The sequence below is a fragment of the Mus musculus genome, chromosome X, assembly GCF_000001635.26.
Source record: "Mus musculus strain C57BL/6J chromosome X, GRCm38.p6 C57BL/6J".
Classification (NCBI taxonomy): Eukaryota; Metazoa; Chordata; class Mammalia; order Rodentia; family Muridae; genus Mus; species Mus musculus.
This window is the reverse complement of record NC_000086.7, coordinates 61000423-61021063: the sequence shown is the minus strand read 5'-3', so window position 1 is coordinate 61021063 and position 20641 is coordinate 61000423. Positions and strand designations below refer to the sequence as shown.

The 20641-nt window shown below is 40.9% G+C and overlaps 1 long non-coding RNA gene across 1 annotated transcript in view; it reads right to left on the bottom strand.

Annotated features, from left to right (window-relative positions):
* Gm14664 (predicted gene 14664) overlaps positions 1-9370 on the bottom strand; it is a 64377-nt gene extending 55007 nt beyond the window's left edge. Inside the window, exon 1 of the long non-coding RNA NR_155291.1 lies at positions 9284-9370. This is a non-coding gene — a long non-coding RNA (predicted gene 14664). The remainder of the gene's footprint in view (positions 1-9283) is intronic.
* Between the last annotated feature and the right edge of the window lie 11271 nt (positions 9371-20641).

Here is a 20641-nt window from a genome sequence, read left to right as displayed (position 1 = left end):
ATCCTCTGGAAGAACTTATGAAGCAGATGACCAAGCTTGATAATAAACATAATGTATAGGCATAGACACGATTTCCAAAATGAATTGTGTCTGTCTGTTAGCCTGTCTGTGTATGTTCTTATAAAGTGTGAAGGTGTGAATGAGAATAGCCCCCAGGGACTCAGATATTTGTCTGTTTTCCAGTGAGTGGAACTATTTGACGATGATTAGTAGGTGAGACCTTGTTGAGAAGGTATCTCATAGGAGGTAGGCTTAGAGGTTTCAAAAGTCCACATAAGGCCACTGTCTCTGTTTCTCATTCTGTCTTCCCTGCCGTGTGTGTGTGTCTGTGTGTGTGTGTGTGTGTGTGTCTGTGTGTGTGTGTGTGTGTGTGTGTGTGTCTGTCTGTCTGTCTGTCTGTCTGTCTGCCTGTCTCTGTGTGCCTGCCTGCCTGCCTGCCTGCCTGCCTGTGTGTGCCTGCCTGCCTGCCTGTGTCTGCCTACCTGCCTGCCTGTCGGTCTGTGTGTGCCTACCTGCCTGCCTGTCTGTGTGTACCTGCCTGCCTGCCTGTCTCAGTGTGCCTGCCTGCCTGCCTGTCTGTCTCTGTGTGCCTCTGTGTGTGCCTGTCTGTCTGGAACTTTCAGATCAGATTTAGATCAAATCAGATTAGCTCTCAGCTAAATAACAGCACCTTGCCTGTCTTCCTGTGTGTGGCTTGCTTCCTAATATAATAGTAGACTAAACCTCTGAAACTATAAACAAACCCTCAACTAAATGCTCCTATTTATGTTTCTTTGTTCATGGTATTTTGTTTTGATACTTTTTTGCTTTTTTTTTTTTTTTTTTTTTTGGACAGGGTTTCTCTTTGTAGCCCAGATTTTCCTGGAACTCAATCTGTAAACCAGGTTGGCCTTGAACTCACAGAGATCTGTCTGCTTCTGCCTCCCTAGTGCTGGGAGTAAAGGTATGCACCACCACTGCTGGGCAGGTCATGGTTTTCTCTACACCAACAGAACAGTAGCTAAGACATATAGTGTGACAGTAGTAAAGCAGAGACTATCAATCTTTAGAACACACCTAAAATGCTAATGTCCTGGATGGTAGCACATGAGTAACTGTATCACAAACTCAATCCCCATCCAGACAGTGATCCATCTAGACAAGGGGTCAGACTCGATGGAACTGTTCACAAATATTCATGCAAATTGTTTCTGTAGTGTGCCCTGAAATTTTTACACTTCTTGAAGTCAAAAACATTTGGAGCTATAGACATCTTCCAAGGCTTTTCTCTTTTGTATTACCCTCCTGTAGAAATTACAAATTCCTCTCCTAGCAACCCCATAGAATAGAACTGTAAACTAACAATATAAACACAGCTTTAGAGGCCACAAAATAATAATTGCAAATAGCGCAAAAGCAGAGTGAAATGGTACTTGTGGGCATGGCTATATATAGTTTGAAGCAACACCAACAACAATATGAAATATAGCAATAAAAAGGGATGCTTAGTAATTAGAACACTTGTTGCTCGCATAAAGATCTGGGTTTAGTTCTCAGCACTATATGGAACTGTGGACACCCTCTTCTGATGTCCACAGATACTGCATGCACATGGCATGGTTGTATGCAGGCAAAAGTATCCATACACAAACTATAAAAATAAATAAATAACCTTCCAGTCGGCGCAAGCTCTGGGTCACCTTGGGCACAAACTCAGTCCCCAGTCCCCAGAGGACTCTCCACACGATCTTAGGATCACTGGTGAGTGGAACACAGCATCTGTTCCAAACCAATTGTGACAGGCTTGTGACAACAGGAGCAAGGACATGGGAGCCCTGCCTGACCAGAGGCTCGGGTTCCTTCTGATCTATACTGGTATACCTTGGTTTCAAATACACCAGACAGCCCCACAGTCCTCAGAGGAGACACCACGTTCAGGTTCTGTAACACGCCCAGGATCTTAGGATTCCAGGGTCTCAGGGTCTCAGAGGAAGCTTGACTGCCAAGAAATCTGACACAGGCAGAATCTAAGGTTCACAGAATCACAGAGAAAGCTGGATTCTGAGGAGTCCTGAATCAACCAGGATTATAGGAAGGACAGGCTCCAATCAGATATATTGAGGGCAGCAAGCACTTGAGATAATCAAGTGCAGAAGGCAAATGTAAGAACAGAAGCAACAGAAACCAAGGTTACTTGGCATCATCAGAACCAAACTCTCCCACCATAGCAAATGCTGGATACTCCATCACACTCGAAAAGCAAGACATGGATCTAAAATCAATTCTCATGATGATTATGGAGGACTTTAAGAAGGAAATACAGGAAAACACAGGTAAACAGCTAGAAGCCCTTAAAGAGGAAACACAAAATGCCTTAAAGAATTACAGGAAAACACTACCAAACAGGTGAAAGAATTGAACAAAACCATCCAGGATCTAAAAATGGAAGTAGAAACAATAAAGAAATCACAAAGGGAGACAACACTGGAGACAGAAATCCTAGGAAAGAAATCAGGGACCATAGATGTGAGCATCAGAAACAGCATACAAGAGATGAAAGAGAATCTCAGGTGCAGAAGATTCCATAGAGAACATAGACACAACAGTCAAAGAAAATGCAAAATGCAAAAAGATCCTAACTCAAAACATCCAGGAAATCCAGGACACAATGAAAAGACCAAACCAAAGGATAATAGCTATAGATGAGAATGAAGATTTTCAACTTAAAGGGCCAGTAAATATCTTCAACAAAATTATGGAAGAAAATTTCCTAACCTAAAGAAAAAGATGCCTATGAACATACAAGAAGCCTATAGAACTCAAAATAGACTGCACCAGAAAAATTCCTCCCAATACATAATAATCAGAAAAACAAATGCACAAAATAAGGATAGAAAATTAAAAGCTGTAAGGGAAAAAGGTCAAGTAACATATAAAGGCAGACCTATGAGAATTACACCAGACTTCTCACCAGAGACTATGAAAGCCAGAAGATCCTGGACAAATGTTATACAGACCCTAAGAGAACACAAATGCCAGCCCAGGCTACTATACCCAACAAAACTCTCAATTACCATAGATGGAGAAACCAAAGTATTCCACGACAAAAACAAATTCACACAATATCTTTCCACAAATCCCACCCTTCAATGGATAATAAAGGGAAAACCTCCAACACAAGGAGGGAAATAATGCCCTAGAAAAAGCAAGAACTAACCAGTATCCCCAGAGCTTGTGTCTCTAGCTGAATATGTAGCAGAAGATGGCCTGGTCAGCCATCATTGGGAGGAGAGGCCCTTGGTCTTCCAAAGACTATGTGCCCCAGTACAGGGGAATACCAGGGCCAGGAAGCAGGAGTGGGTGGTTTGGGGAGCAGGGCAGGGGAAGGGTATAGGGGACTTTCAGGATAGCATTTGAAATGTAAATGAAGAAAATATCTAATATTTTTTAATTTTGAAAACAAAACAAACAAAAAAAGAGCAAGCAAAAAGTAATCCTTCAACAAACCTAAAAGCATATAGCCAAAAGAACAGAATCCCAACTCTAACAACAAAAATAACAGGAAGTAACAATTACTTTTCCCTAATATCTCTTAATATAAATGGACTCAATTCCCCAATAAAAAGACATAGACTAACAGACTGGGTCCATAACAGGACCTAGCATTTTGGTGCATACAGGAAACCAACCTCAGGGACAAAGACAGACACTACCTCAGAGTAAAAATCTGGAAAACAATTTTCCAAGCAAACGGTCCAAAGAAACAAGCTGGAGTAGCCATTCTAATATTGAATAAAATCGACTTCCAAACCAAAATTATCAAAAAAGACAAGGATGGGCACTTCATCATACTCAAAGGTAAAATCTTCCAAGATGAACTCTCAATTCTCAATATCTATGCTCCAAATGCAAGGGCATCTACGTTCATTAAAGAAACTTTAGGTAAGCTCAAAGCACACATTGCACTGCACACAATAATAGTGGGAGACTTCAACACCCCACTCTCATCATTGGACAGATCTAGAAACAAACTAAACAGACACACATTGAAACTAACAGAAGTTATGAAACAAATGGATTTAACAGCTATCTATGGAACACTTTACCCTAAAACAAAAGGATATACCTTGTTCTCAGCACCTCATGGTACCTTCTCAAAAGTTGACCATATAATTGGTCACAAAACAGGCCTCAACAGATACAAAAATATTGAAATTATCCCATGCATCCTATCAGATCACCAGGGACTAAGGCTGATCTTCAATAACAACATAAATAATAGAAAGCCAACATTCATGTGGAAGTTAAACAACACTCTACTCAATGATAGCTTGGTCAAGGAAGGAATAAAGAAAGAAATTACAGACTTTTTAGAGTTTAATGAAAATGAAGCCACAACATATCCCAATTATGGGACACAATGGAAGCAGTCCTAAGAGGAAAACTCATAGCTTCGAGTGCCTCCAAAAAGAAACTAGAGAGAGCACACACTAGCAGCTTGACAGCAACCTAAAAACTCTAGAACAAAAGGAAGCAAATTCACCCAAGAGGAGTAGACAGCAGGAAATAATCAAACTCAGGGCTGAAATCAACCAAGTAGAAACAAACAAAAACAAACTATTCAAGGAATAAACCAAACCAGGAGCTGGTTCTTTGAGAAAATCAACAAGATAGATAAACACTTAGCCAGACTCACTAGAGGGCACAGGGACAGCATTCTAATTAACAAAATCAGAAATGAAAAGGGAGACATAACAACAGATCCTGAAGAAATCCAAAACACCATCAGATCCTTCTACAAAAGGCTATACTCAACAAAACTGGAAAACTTGGATGAAATGGAAAATTTCTAGACAGATACCAGGTACCAAAGTTAAATTCAGATCACATTAACAATATAAACAGCCCCATATCCCCTAAAGAAATAGAAGCAGTCATTAATAGCCTCCCAACCAAAAAAAAAAAAAAAAAAAAAAAAAAAAAAAAAAAAAAAGCCCAGGACCAGATAGGTTTAATGCAGACTTCTATCAGACCTTCAAAGAAGACCTAATTCCAATTCTCCTCAAACTATTTCACAAAATAGAAACAGAAGGTACTCTACCCAATTCATTCTATGAAGCCACAATTATTCTGATACCTAAACCACACAAAGACCCAACTAAAAAAGAGAACTTCAGTCAGACCAATTTCCCTTATGAATATCGATGCAAAAATACTCAATAAAATTCTCACAAACTGAATCCAAAAACACATCAAAACAATCATCCATCATGATCAAGTAGGCTTCATCCCAGGGATGCAGGGATGGTTTAATATATGTAAATCCATCAATGTAACCCACTATATAAACAATATAAATATATAAACTATATAAACAAACTCAAAGGAAAAAAACACATAGGATGCTAAGAAAGCATATGACAAAATCCAACACCCATCCTGATGATATATGATAAAAGTCTTGGAAAGATCAGGAATTCAAGGCCCATATCTAAACATGATAAAAACAATATATAGCAAACCAGTAGCCAACATCAAACTAAATTGAGATAAACTTGAAGCAATCCCACTAAAATCAGGGACTAGACAAGTCTGCCCTCTTTCTCTCTACCTATTCAATATACTACTTGAAGTCCTAGCCAGATCAATTCGACAACAAAAGGAGATCAAGGAGATACAAACTGGAAAGGAAGAAGTCCAAATATCACTATTTGCAGATGATATGATAGTATATATGAGTGACCCTAAAAATTCCACCAGAGAACTCCTAAACCTGATAAACAGCTCCATTGAAGTAGATGGATATAAAATTAACTCAAACAAGTCAATGGCCTTTCTCTACACAAAGAATAAACAGGCTGAGAAAGAAATTAGGGAAACAACACCCTTCTCAATAGTCACAAATAATATAAAATACCTTGGTGTGACTCTAACTAAGGAAGTGAAAGATATGTATGATAAGAACTTCAAGTCTCTGAAAAAAGAAATCGAAGATCTCAGAAGATGGAAAGATCTCCCATGCTCATGAATTGGCAGGATTGATATAGTGAAAATGGCTATCTTGCCAAAAGCAATCTACAGATTCAATGCAGTCCCCATCAAAATTCCAACTCAATTCTTCAATGAATTAGAAAGGGCAATCTGCAAATTCATCTGGAATAACAAAACACCTGGGATATCAAAACCGCTTCTCAAGGATAAAAGAACCTCTGGTGGAATCACCATGCCTGACCTAAAGCTGTACTACAGAGCAATTGTGATAAAAACTGCATAGTACTGGTATAGCAACAGACAAGTAGACCAATGGAATAGAATTGAAGACCCAGAAATGAACCCACACACCTATGGTCACTTGATCTTTGACAAGGGAGCTAAAAACATCCAGTGGAAGAAAGACAGCATTTTCAACAAATGGTGCTGGCACAACTGGCAGTTAACATGTAGAAGAATGCTAATTGATCCATTCCTATCTCCTTGTACTAAGGTCAAATCTAAGTGGATCAAGGAACTCCACATAAAACCAGAGATACTGAAACTTATAGAGGAGAAAGTGGGGGAAAGCCTGGAAGATATGGGCACAGGGGAAAAATTTCTGAATAGAACAGCAATGGCTTGTGCTGTAAGATCGAGAATAGACAAATGGGTCCTCATAAAATTGCAAAGCTTCTGTAAGGCAAAAGACACCATCAAGAAGACAAAAAGGCCACCAACAGATTGGGAAAGGATCTTTACCTGTCCTAAATCAGATAGGGGACTAATATCTAAAATATATAAAGAACTCAAGAAGGTGGACTTCAGAAAATCAAATAACCCCATTAAAAAATGGGGCTCAGAGCTAAACAAAGAATTCTCACCTGAGGAATACCGAATGGCTGAGAAGCACCTGAAAAAAATGTTCAGCATCCTTAATCATTAGGGAAATGCAAGTCAAAACAACCCTGGGATTCCACCTCATACCAGTCAGAATGGCTAAGATCAAAAATTCAGGTGACAGCCGATGCTGGCAAGGATGTGGAGAAAGAGGATCACTCCTCCATTGCTGGTGGAATTGCAATTGGTACAAACACTCTAGAAATCAGTCTGGCAGTTCCTCAGAAAATTGGACATAATATTACCAGAAGATCCAGCAATACCTCTCCTGGGCATATACCCAGAAGATGTTCCAAGTTGTAATAAGGACACATGCTCCACTATGTTCATAGCAGCCTTATTTATAATAGCCAGAAGCTGGAAAGAACCCAGATGTCCCTCAACAGAGGAATGGATACAGAAAATGTGGTAAGTTTACACAATGGAATACTACTCAGCTATTAAAAACAATGAATTTATAAAATTCTTAGGCAAATGGATGTATCTGGAGGATATCCTCCTGAGTGAGGTAACCCAATCACAAAAGAACACACATGATATGCACTCACTGATAAGGAGATATTAGCCCAGAAATTTAGAATACCCAAGATACAATTTGCAAAACACATGAAACTTAAGAAGAAGGAAGACCAAAGTGTGGATACTTCGTTCCTTCTTATAATAGGGAACAAAATACCCATGGATGGAGTTACAGAAACAAAGTTGGGAGCAGAGCCTGAAGGAATGACCATCCAGAGACTGCCCCACTTGGGGATCCCCCCATTTACAACCACCAAACCCAGATACTAGGCAGATGCCAACAAGAGCCTGCTGACAGAAGCCTGATATAGCTGTCTCCTGCGAGGCTCTGCCATTGCCTGGCAAATACAGAAGTGGATGCTCACAGTCATCCACTGGAGCACAAAGTCCCCAATAAAGGAGCCAGAGAAATACCCAGAGAGCTGAAGGGGACTGAAGCTCCATAGAAGGGGAATCAATATGAACTAATCAGTACCCTCAAAGTTCCTTGGAACTATGCCACCAATCAAAGAAAACACATGATGGAATTTGTGGCTCTAGCTATATTTGTAGCAGAGGATGGCCTAGTTGGTCATCAATGGGAGGAGAGGCCCTTGGTCCTGTGAAGGCTCTATGCCCCAGTATAGGGGAATGCCAGGACCAGGAATGGGAGGGGAGGTGGGAAGCAGACGGAGGAGGAGGGGATAGGGGATTTTCAGAGGGGAAACTAGGAAAGGGGATAACATTTGAAATGTAAATAAAGAAAATATCTAATAAAAAAGAAAAAGAAAAGAAATAAATAAATTTAAGTTATCTTCCTTTTTATAAAGTGTTGCGTTATGAGGGGGCTTAATTGCTTAAGTCTCAAATTTATACATTGAAGTTATCCATCCCCCAGTTGCCTTACTATTTAACCATAATTGAACACAAGGGGTAAGACACTGATGGTGAGGTCTAACCCAGTACAGCTGGTGTCTCAGCTAAGGTTTCTATTCCTGTGATAAAATGCCTCAATGCCATGACCAAAGCAACTGGTAAAGAGATTATTTAGCTTACACTTCCACATCACTGTCCATCACTGGGGGAAATCAGGGCAGAAACTTATCTAAGAGAAGAACCTGGACGCAGGAGCTGATGCAGAGGCACTAGAAGGGTACTGCATACTGGGTTGCTCCCCCATGGCTTGCTCAGCCTGCTTTCTTATAGAATGCAGGACCACCAGCCCAGGATAGCAGTTCCCACAATGAGCTGAGCTCTCCCACATCAGTCATCAATCAAGAAAATTCACCAAAGTCTTGCCCACAGGCCAGTCTGAAGGGAGTATTTTCTCGCTTTTAATACCCTATTCCCAAATGACTCTGGCTTATGTCAAGTTGACATAAAATTAGCCAGCACAATTGACCCCCTTGTCAACTTGACACACAAACACATCAATTGTTAAGCCACAAATGTTGCTTTCTCAATCATCCCCAAGATCTCACATCTAAAACATAAATAACAGCCAGGCATGGTGGCTCATGACTTTAATACCAGCACTCTGGAAGCTGAGGCAGGCAGATATCTGTGAGTTCAAGGCCAGACTGGTCTACAAAGTGAGTTCAGGGTAATCAGGGCTCTGTTACACAATGAAACCCTTTCTCAAAACAAACAAAAAAAAAAACAAATAAAACCATGAATAACTTTAAAAGATCCCCAGTCTTTAGAAATCCAAACACATTAAAGTCCCTTTAAAATAACCAGTCTCTTTGAAAATGCAAAGCCTCTTTTAAAAATTCAAGATTTCTCAATTGTGGATTCCTATAAAAATTAAAAATAAGTTAAATACTTTCTGACTTCAACAGGCAAGAACATATCAACAGTCACAATCATATCAAAGCAAAACCCATACTCCCAACAGTGTAAATAACACATTATTTAATGTCTAGGATCTACTCACCATCTCCTGGGCTCCTCCAGGGACTTGGGTCACTTCTCCAGCTCTACCCACTGCAGTGCACACAGTTTTTTCTTTTAAGCTTAGGCTGGCTCCACCCCACTGCTGCTGCTCTTCTTAGTAGTCATCCCATGGTACTGGCATCTCCAAAATACTGCTCCAACATGGGTGCAATGCACCAGTAGCTTCTCCTGGGCTCTCTTCACAGTGCCAAGCCTCAACTTCTATGCATGACTCCTTCAATCTTGGGCCTTCAACTGCTCCTCAGCAGCTGCACCTTCTCCAATGGCCTCTCTCATTGCCAATCCTCAGCTACATCTCTTTGACTCCTTCATGCCTTCAAAACCACTACCACCTGAGTGACTCTTACACTGCCAAGTTCAGCTGCCAGAACAAGATAACAACCTTAGCAGCTTCTAGAACACAGCTTCTGTGTGCTGACTTTCAGGAAACACTTCTCAATGACTTCATCACGATGATGTTGGACTCTTCTTAATCACTGCTAATTTCTGAGCTCCAGATGACCAGTGTCAACTGTCCTAGTAAAACAAAAGTTTAACTTTAATGGTTCTGGTAGTTTGTTAACCAAAGCAAACTCTTCAGCCAGCTGGGCAGACACCACAGATTCTTCACCTAAATGGCCTGGTAGAGTCTGTGCTTCTCTCTAAAACTTCAGAAGCCAGTCCTCCATCGTCTACACTACTCTCAACATTCTTATCTTCCAAGCTCCTTCAGAACTACTCACTAAGCTCTCAATACCCAATGGATTTTCTAGTTCAAGGTTCTGAAGTCCTTCCACAATCCTCCTCAAAGCAACACAGTCAGCTCTGTCACAGCAATGCCCCACTATCCTGGTATCAACTTGTGTCTTAGTTAGGGCTACTGTGGCTGTGATGAAACACCATGACCAAAAGCAACTTAGGGAGGAAAGGATTTATTTACCATATACCTACAGATCATAGTCCACCAATGAAGAAAGTCAGGACAGGGACTCCAATAGGTCAGGAACCTGAAGGCAGGAGCTAATGCAGAAGCTATGAATGAGTGCTGCTTCCTAGATAGTTTCCTATGGCTTGCTTAACCTACCTTTATATAGATCCTAGTACTACCAGCCTAGGGATGGCACCACCCACAGTGAGCTGGTTGTTTACCCAGCAATCACTAATTAGGAAAATGCTCTACAGGTTTACCTGCAGGCAAACTTTATGGATGCATTTTTCTCCAGTGAGAGTTCCCTGGCCCCAATGATTCTAGATTGTGCCAAGTTGATATAAAACTAGCCAACAAAGCTGATATCCTCATAAAGAATGAAATTCAAACACAGGCATATATTCCTACAGACCAGTGAAAACAGTGCTGCCTTAAGTCAGTGAGAGACCTCATAAGATATCCACTATGTCCATGTTTCCTTTTTAGTTAGCCTGAAGAGAACCTCCCCATAGCAAAGAGGCGAGAACGTAGGCGTGAAGGCTCCATGTAAGTACCAGCTCACATTCTGCATGTTCAGTGAGTTGTGTGGGTGTTGCCCTCCGCAATCAGCCTCCTCTTTCAGTTTGTGGAGAGCAACCCTTTGTATTTGCAACAGCCTGGGTTGTTCGGAGGATTTTCATGGGATCTTCTTGGGCAAGAAGTCACTGTGAGCCCTAGCTGGCTATAAGAGATTGCCAGTTGAGACTCCATACCCCTCATTACTAGAAGTCCTCATTAGAGTCACCTTTATGGATTTCAAGAAGTTTCCACTGCACTAGGTTTCCACAATGTTCCCCCCAAAGCCCCCCAATTCCAGCTGTCTCTTCTTGTACTCTCTCCACCCCATTTCTCTGACCATCTGACACCCCACCCACCCACCCCAACATGCTCCATCCCCTACCCATTCCCAGTCTGCCCATAAAAATCTAGTCTATCTCCCCTTCCCAGGGAGATAGATCCACATGTCCTCCCTAGACACCTCCTCTTTACCTATTGTCTTAGTTAGGGTTTTACTGCTGTGAACAGACACTGTGACCAAGGCAAGTCTTATAAAGTACAACATTTAATTGGGGCTGGCTTACAGTTTCAGAGACTTGGTCCATCATCATCAAGGCAGGAACATAGCAGCATCCAGGCAGGCATGGTGCAGGAGGAGCTAAGAGTTCTACCTCTTCATCTGAAGGTTGCTAAGTGGAAGACTGACTGCCGGGCATCTAGGGTAAGGGTCTTAAGCCCAAGCCCACAGTGACATACCTACTCCAACAAGGCCACACCTTTCTACTCCTGGGGCCAAACGTATACAAGCCAATACACCTAACCTTTCTGGGCCTATGGATTGTAGCTCGTTTATCCTTTACTTAATGGCTAATTTCAACTTGTAAGTGAATACATACCATGTGTATCTTTCTGGGTCTGTGTTACCTCACTCAGGATGATTTTTTTTTTCTAGTTCTATCCATTTGCCTGCAAATTTCATGTCAGCCACAAAACCTTTGACTCACAATCTCCTACACAGAACTGGGGACGGGGGGGGGGGCAGCCGCCAAAGTCTAATTTGACTTAAAATCCACTCCACAAAAAGGAACCCGTACCCTACACTGCTTGTGTAGCCATGAACCAGAGACTAGTAGCCGAGAGACCTAGGATACAATCAAATTATACTATTCTTTAAAAAAAATCAATAGAATAATTCCCAATGCTATTCTGCTATATTCACAGATTAGTGCCTAATCCAGTCATCATCAGAGAGGCTTCCTCCTGCAGCAGATAGAGACAGATTCTGACACACACAGCCAGACATTATGTGAAGAGAGCATTTAGAATTCTCCATCAAATCCCTCCCCTCAGTCCGCAGGGAATCCAGATGAGGAAACAGGAAGTTTGTAAGAAGCAGAGGGGATGGAGGACAAGAGACGGCCCTCTGAATCAACTGTGCAAGGTTCATATGAGTTCACAGAGATGGAAGCACCAAGCACAGGGCCTAAAAGGGTCTACACCAGGTCCTCTATGGATATATTATTGCTATTAGCTTCATATTTTTATGGGACTCTTGACTGTGAGAATGAGAAGGTCTCTGACTTGTTCCTGCTCTCGAGACTTTTTTCCTCCTGTTGGGTTACCATGTCCAAATTCAGTATGATAATTTGTACTTGATTTTATTATATTTTATTCTGTCATGTTTGGTTGTTGGTTTCTGCTCTTTTTTAATGAAAGACAGAAAGGGGTGGATCCAGAGGGAAGGGGAGGTGGGGAGGAACTGGGAGGGGAAACCATAATCATGATAATGTATAAAAATAGAAATATATTTGCAATTTTTAAAAGGCAAAAAGATATCAACTATTTTAATACCTTAAAATTGATATCTAGCCACCAGAGAAAAATCAGTCTCTCTTGGTAAGTCATCTAAACTGTGTTTTATTACAGCATCTCTACAGGACTTATGTGCCTTGAAGCTGGGTTCAAAAATATCAAATGCGTATTATCAGATAGCTTGTATACTTTGGTTAGTGGTTGTTACTGTCACAGGCATGAGGATTTTAATCAAATATATACAATATAAATTAGTCCCATACAGATTTCTTAAGTACAAGTAAACAAAAATGACTATTGCTGATTTAAGCAAAATTTAAAACCTACTGAAAAGATCTGAAATATTGGGCAAGATCCATAGCCAATAGCCATAATCCACCTACAAAGTTATCCCAGAAACATTGTGTAAATTTTTTTTTAGGTTTTAAGGAATCAGTTTAAAACAATTTTAGTTTTAAAAAATCATACCACAAAGTATATATATACGTATACATATACATATACATATACATATACATATACATATACATATACATATACATATACATATACATATACATATACATATATGTATATATATCAGATACTGCTGCTACACAGAACTTTGCCATCAGCAAGCACCTGCTCACCCAGAGCCCTACTGGAGGCCTCACTGCTCTTGTAAAGAATCCTGAGAAACCCAGTGCCTACCAATTGCTGTTCTTAGCCTCTGGCAGGATCTTGAAAAACCTTAGGTAAGGTATCAACATTCAAAGGGGTCCAAACCATAAGAGATGCTAGGCACAGGCTTTTCTCAGAGCATACCCACCGTCCTAAAACTTAGAAGAGCTACACCTGGTGGCTTGTGCTGTAATCCTAGCACTCGGGAGGCTGAGGAGGGAGGAGAGAAGATTCCAGGCCAGCTTGGCCTGCAGAGTGAACCTCCTAGTGAAAAAGAAAACAAAAAGAGAAGATGGAGGCAGGGAGAGAGAGAGCGATGGGGCAAAGGCAGAGGCCTAACCAGAGGTATTTTTCAAATGTCAAGAGCTGTCATGGAGAGAAAGTGTTTTATATAGCTACAGAGGGCAGAATCTAGGACCATGTTTAACTGTAATGGATTTCAACTTTAAATTCTGAAAAACCTCTCATGACACGTGATGTTACCGTGGAAGGCACCACTTTGAAGAGTTTCTGAAGAGATCAGGCAATGAACTTCATAGAAGATCCTACTTTAGAGTGGTTAATATGATCTCAAACTCTAATCTGAAGGCTCATTCAAGACAGACTTCACAACAAACTACAAAAAGTGTTCAACACTAAAATTTTGGGAGTTCAAATATGTAATGTCCAGCAATGAAACTGCAGAGCAATTAATTGCTTTAGTAAAAAATTTAAAGACTAATTCACCTCCAAGTCCCAAAAGTTATGTTCCAGTTTAAGCCAAAACCAATTGCTTTTTGCAATATTACAATATCTTTCACACATTTTCAATTCTAATGTAGAAATGCTAGCCAGTTTCACACCCCTTACCTTCCTACATTCATGCTAAGCCCCGCCCCACAGTTAGCTTGTTGGCTAAAATGACCAACACTTGAAATAACAGGTACTTATAAAAACACAAGTGATGTTATTTTGGAAAGAAAGAGGGAAAGCATGTGACAGGGACTAGTTAGCAGATGTTCCAAGAATGACCTTATACCCTATAGGCAAGACATAAAATACTGAGATGTTGAAAAGACAAACAAGGTGGGATTCAAAGCACCTAGCACCTGGAACTACTCCAGAAATGTACAGGAAATCCCACACTCTAAGAACAAGGTGTCTTCTAGCCAGGAAGCCACAAGCCAAATACTCCAACTTTGGATTCTTTTCAGAGTACCATAAGAGAACCACAGGCAGAGGAAAGAATTTTGTGCCCATGCTAATGCTGTTTTCGGGCCTGAGTGGTTTCTTGAAAAAAGAAACCTTGTGCTGTAAAGGGATCTGGAAATCCTCTGGTTCCAAGCTTAGTTTGGAAAAAGAGAGAACATCATTCTAATAATATCACTTTCTTTCTCTCAGAGGATTGTTAGTCCTGGAGCAATGTCACCAGCGTAAGAGAAAAAAGAGAAAGGGGGAGGAGGAAGGAGGGAAAGAGGCAGGGGAGGAGGGAGGGAAGGAAGGAGGGAGAGAGAGGAACAGAGGGACAGAGACAGAGAGACCCTGACGTCTCTGATAGCAGAACAGAGCAGTACTGTGGTAGAAAACACAGGTGCCCTAACTTATGACTTAGGCATACTGGCCTGGTGTAGCACTGAGACCCTTTCAGCTGTTACAATCACTGCAGTCCAGGTATAGGTTAGAAGAATGTAGCAGACATAATGATGTTTAAAGACCTTTTCACAAACCCATACCAAAAACTTCTTGACATTTACTAGAGCACAGTAGAGGGACTTCAGTGTGGACTGTGAAACCTTATAAAACTTGAGGACGTCTGAGACAAATGAATCCTTTAGAATTTTTAAAAACCATTCTAGAAAGTCTTTTAGTCTCAGACATAATGGTCAGAGACATGAGGTACTTTATCAAAGGTTCTATATTTATAAGCCAGAAAGGTCACAAGTCTGTCCATCCCCAGGAAACAAATCACACCAGTACACAGTCAAAGTCCTCAGGGGAAAAGAAAAGAAAGCAGAAAGTTGGCATCCATTTTAGCATCTTAGCAGCACACTGTTAAGTGATCTATCTCCCCAGTCCCTCCGAAGACAGAGCTCAGTAAGTGCAAGGCTTACGGAGTGGCCAGAGAGAGAGTGTGGTGTCACCATGGTATCAGACCACAGGAGGCAGAGCTGACTGAATGGTGGTCCAGCGTAGTTAATGATGTTGCTAGGAAACTCACATCTAGTATAATCTACCCACTCTGCTTTCTGTGCATCATTTACTCACCACAAATAACATGGCAATATCACCCATAAATTTGGAAGGATGCCCACCAAAAAGCAGATGAGGAAATTTTCTGCAACCAAGGCAAGAGGCCTTGCTCTCTACACACTGGTCATATAGCCAGGTGTCTCTCAAGGGAGATTATCAATCCCACAATGAAACATACCATCCACATGGCATGCCAGAGGTTTTGGTTAAATCTGTTATGCTTCACATGGGACAGATTACATACCACAGAGAGTCCAAGAGGCTGCATCGAGAGGCTGGCTGCAAGCATAGGAAGAACAACCATGAGTAAAATCTCAGGAAGAAACTGGAAACTGTAGATGGGAGTAAAAAGCCCACGGAATCCAAGCCTGAGAGTCATTTTTATGTGTCTGTGGTACTTGAAAAGCACTCAGCCCTTGCTATGTACTGTGGTTACCGTTAAGTGGTGCAAATTAGAAATAGCGTGGGCCATCTTGGAATTTACAACAGAGCAGTGACGGGAGACCTATAACTATTCTAACTAGAAGCCAATGTGTTCCATGCTAAGATATAGGGATAAAGCAAAAACTATGAGGATAGCAAGGAGGAAAACCCACTCTAAAACGTGAAAGTCATAAAACGTCCAGGTCTGTCATGGCCGACTATGAAGGACAGATCTCTCTGCTCCTGGTAAGAGAAGGAAAGCAGAAGAGGCATCTACAGTAGGAATAAAGAGAATCTCAGCAAATCCTAAAGGGAAGAATGTAGAGACGAGGCTACTGTTAGGGCAGTGGTGTCAATCAGACTTGATCTACATGAATTATACATGCAGTAAGGGCACATATGAATCTTAGCATCATCCAGTTGTTACACGGAAGCAAACAGACAAATGAAATTGTGAGGATATTCTCTTTAGCTTCATTTATTAAAATATCATTTCCCCATGCAGTCAATATAAAACTACCTGTATTTTTGTGTGCATGTGTATACATATTTGTGTTCATGTGAGTGCAGGTAGCCACTTGTGCACATGAGTGTGGAAGGCAGAGGATAATCCCAAGTGCTGTCCCTAAGGTCCTATCTACTTTTTTAAAAACAATGTTTTAATTTGAGATAATTTATCTACTCTTCATTGCTATCTTAAGTCCCTCTATTAGGAAACACATAATCTCAGGGGGATGTTGGGCAACACAGTTCTGAACAGAAGAGCAGAAACCAAAGATCCAACCATAAGAATATCTATAGAGATCTACCGGAAGACCCTATGCCACCCATGCTAGTGCAGAAGGATCAAGTGTAATATGATGTCTTCTCCAAGTAAGATATAATAGCTATCATTTATCAGGTCCTTACTGTGCTCTTCTTTTACATGTGTTATGTCATCTAATCCTTTCTTGTATTTTATTGACATCATAATTAATTGTACACAGTAATGGATTTCCTAAAGATACTTCCTTCAAGTGCATCATATATTTTACTATATCCATTTAATTGTTATAGAGACAACCCCTATGAAATAGATAATGCTGTCTTCTCTATTTTGCAGTAGGAAAATTGAGGCTCAGAGGTGTAAGAATGCCTACTCAAGGTAGTAGAAAAGAGCTTAGTGATTAATTTGTCTAAGTACTATGATCATACTATCCACCCCTCACTACTCCTGTACACAGTTTTGTCTCCCTCATAATGTGCGTCTAGGTGTCTCATTTGACAAAGATATGCCTACTTCAGGACTGTGTCTTATTCGACTTTGAATCCCCCCCCCCCCCCGCCAAAAAAAAGACAGTAACTATTCCTATACCCAGTACTTTTTTGTCACTGTGGGCATGGGCTTTGAGACCTTTCTCCTAGCTCCCTGGAAACAAGTCTTCTCCTGGATGCCTTCAGAACAAGATGTACAACCCTGAGTTCCTCCAGTCTCATGCCTGCCTGAATGCTGCCATGATCCCACCTTGATTATAATGGATAGAACCTCTGAACCTGTAAGCCAGCCTCAATTAAATATTGTCCTTTATAAGAGTTGCCTTGGTAATGGTGTCTCTTTACATCAATGGATACCCTAAGACAATGCCACATCTGAGGACATACACAAATATTTTTACACTGCCACTGCATTTGACTGGGGAACATTTAAAGACACATTCTACTCACGAAAGAGTTCTATAGGGGAATCTGGATCTAGGAGATAAGCAGAAGGTAAACCAAAGGCTTCTTTTGGAAGGGGCAGAAGTGTGCCAAAAAGCACAAATGGCACACTCCCAACATATTAGGACCTATAATCACAAAACCAGATCCTGTAAATATCGAGAGGAAAGGGAAGGATAAACAATATTTAAAGTCAGGTACTAACTGAAATAAAATAGAGCAAACAAAGCCAGGTGAATGTGCTGATGTGTGCTGCAATCCCAGCACTTGGAAAGCTTTGGCAGGTGAATCAGGAATTATCCTTTGCTACAGTTCAAGTGAGTTCAAGGCCAGCCTGGGTTTCCTGATAATCTGTCTATAAAAAGAAAGGAAAAATATACTACACAAGTAATAAATATAGTTAAGCCCAGTGTTTTGGATCCAGAAGCAGATAAGAAAAAGGAGCAGCCAGTTGGGAAAAGAGAAACAAAACAACCAAACAAGAAGGATTTAGTTAGGTGAGAGCTGTTGATGACCCTGACCACAACACTTTTAATGGAGTGTAAGGGTAAAAGCTTTCTTGGAAGGTGCAAGAAGGAAAGAATGAAGGGAGGGAGGGAGGGAAGGAGGGAGAGAGACAGACAGAGGGACAGAGAGACAGAGGGGGGGATGGAGGCAAGTAGGGAAGAAAAGAAAGGAAAATAAAAGAAAAAAGGGGAAAGGAAAGAAAGAAGGAAAAAAGAAATGTAGAAGAGGCATTAGAGTTATTATTGCACAGAAGATTACAAAGGACACTGGGCATGATGCTGAAACCCTAGAAGGGGAGTAACAGATACTCCTTTATGGGATTTGTTTTAAGAATACAGATGGGGGCAGGTTTACCTGAATGTTCATTATTAAGGAAACACACACAATTTTTTCACACACAAAAAAATCAACGACACAAGATTGAAAATCCAAATATTATTTCTGATTTATACTACCCTAGGTCAAAGCCTAGATAATTGTGTTATATTATGCTATAGTTATTATCCTGCTTGTGTGCATTTATTATTAGCATGTGTGTGAATGATACACATGGATATGCATGCCATGGTGCTTATGTGGAGGACAGAGAAATCTGTGAAATCATTCTCTCAGTCAAGCTCAGGTCATCAGGCTTGTGTGACAAGTAGCTTGAGCTGCTGAGCTATCTAGCTCTCTGGTCCTATAATCCACACGTTTATGAGATGGTAGTAATGATGATGATGATCAACAACAATGGCATTGATTATTAAGGATAGAAGAATTACCACCATTAAAGGAATCTTATTCGTCATACTCTGTGCTAAACATTCTGTTATCCCACCAATTCTCATGGCTGCATGGGCTACATACCATCTCTGCTCTCCTTTGGGAAGTAAAAAGTTAGAGGTGCAGAAAGATTGAGGGTGAACGTCATCAGGGTAAAGTCAAAACCAAACCCAGTCCTTCTAATTCCAGGTTTCTGGTAAGTGTTGAGCATGAAAGGTGCCTGCACTGGGGGAGGATAAAATGCTTGCTCTCCATGATGGTTAATACTATCAGCTTGACAGGGATTGTCTAGATTGGATGTACTGAGAAGCCACATCCTAAGTGTGATTAGAATCATTCCATGATCTGGGACCCTGGGCTGTATAAACAGAGAAAAGTGAGATGAACATCAACATCAATAACCCTCTGCTTGTCTGTGAATATAATGTGACGAGCCTCTTCAAGCTCTTGCCACCATGATGGACTGTGCCTTCCAAACTGTAAGCCTAAATAAACTTTTTCCCCTTAAGTTGAATGTATTAAGTATTGTGCCGCAGCCATGAGACAAAAAAATATTATGTCTTCCAATGTGAATTCTCATATAAGTTTTAGGATATATATGATGGAGACATTCTTATCTTTCCTTCCATTTGCCTAAACTATAAATACAAAAAGGGATGTGTAAGACCTTAAAGCACCCCATAATTCCTCCTCTGAGGTCTAATTTAGATATCCTGGAGTTAGTAGAAGACATTTTCTACTTCACGTATATATTTTCCATTTCATGTTTTACTTTTTCTTAGTGTTATTTCCCCCAGGTTTAATGTTTCGGGAAAATGACTGATGAAATCAATTCAGAAGAAGTTTTGAGGGAAAAAAAATGTTTATGTCCTAATAGGTATGCGAGCCAGTAAAAACCGTGTGTTTCTCGGCTAAGTAAATGCTAATGTGAAATGCATTGACAGCGTCCCATCATATAGCAAAGGAAACAAGGAGAGTAATCAGGCCTTCTCTATCTTCAAACAACTCACACATTCAAGCTGTGAGGAGAAATGAAGGGCAATAGAAATGGTAAAAATAAGAGGCACTCAAGTCCACACTTTGGGCTTTCTGTCTGACCACCTAAAAGCTACTGAAGAAAATGAACATTTTAGCTTCTAAAAAGAATGGTCCAAAGCCTTTGGCTACCCCTGCAGAGAAATTTAAAATGACCTCCCCTGCTGGTCTATCTAAAGACAGCATCCTAGGATCCTAGGAGGCAGTTACTTTCTTTCTTTTTTCTAATAGATATTTTCTTTATTTACATTTCAAATGCTATCCTGAAAGTTCCCTATACCCCCCCCCGCCCGCCCTGCTCCCCTACCCACCCACTCCCACTTTTTGGCCCTGGCGTTCCCCTGTACTGGGGCATATAAAGTTTGCAAGTCCAAAGGGCCTCTCTTTCCAGTGATGGCTGACTAGGCCATCTTTTGATACATATGCAGCTAGAGTCAAGAGCTCTGGAGTACTGGTTAGTTCATATTGTTGTTCCACCTATAGGGTTGCAGTTCCTTTTAGCTCCTTGGGTACTTTCTCTAGCTCATCCATTGGGGGCCGTGTGACCCATCCAATAGCTCACTGTGAGCATCCACTTCTGTGTTTGCTAGGCCCCGGCATAGCCTCATAAGAGACAGCTATATCAGGTCTCTTCAGCAAAATCTTGCTGGCCTATGCAATAGTGTCTGGGTTACTTTCTTGATGTGCTGGAAGAGATGCTAAGTTGTAAGAATGTAGTGTGTATCCTTGTTCTGCTACTTACTAGCTTTATGACCTTGGAAAAGT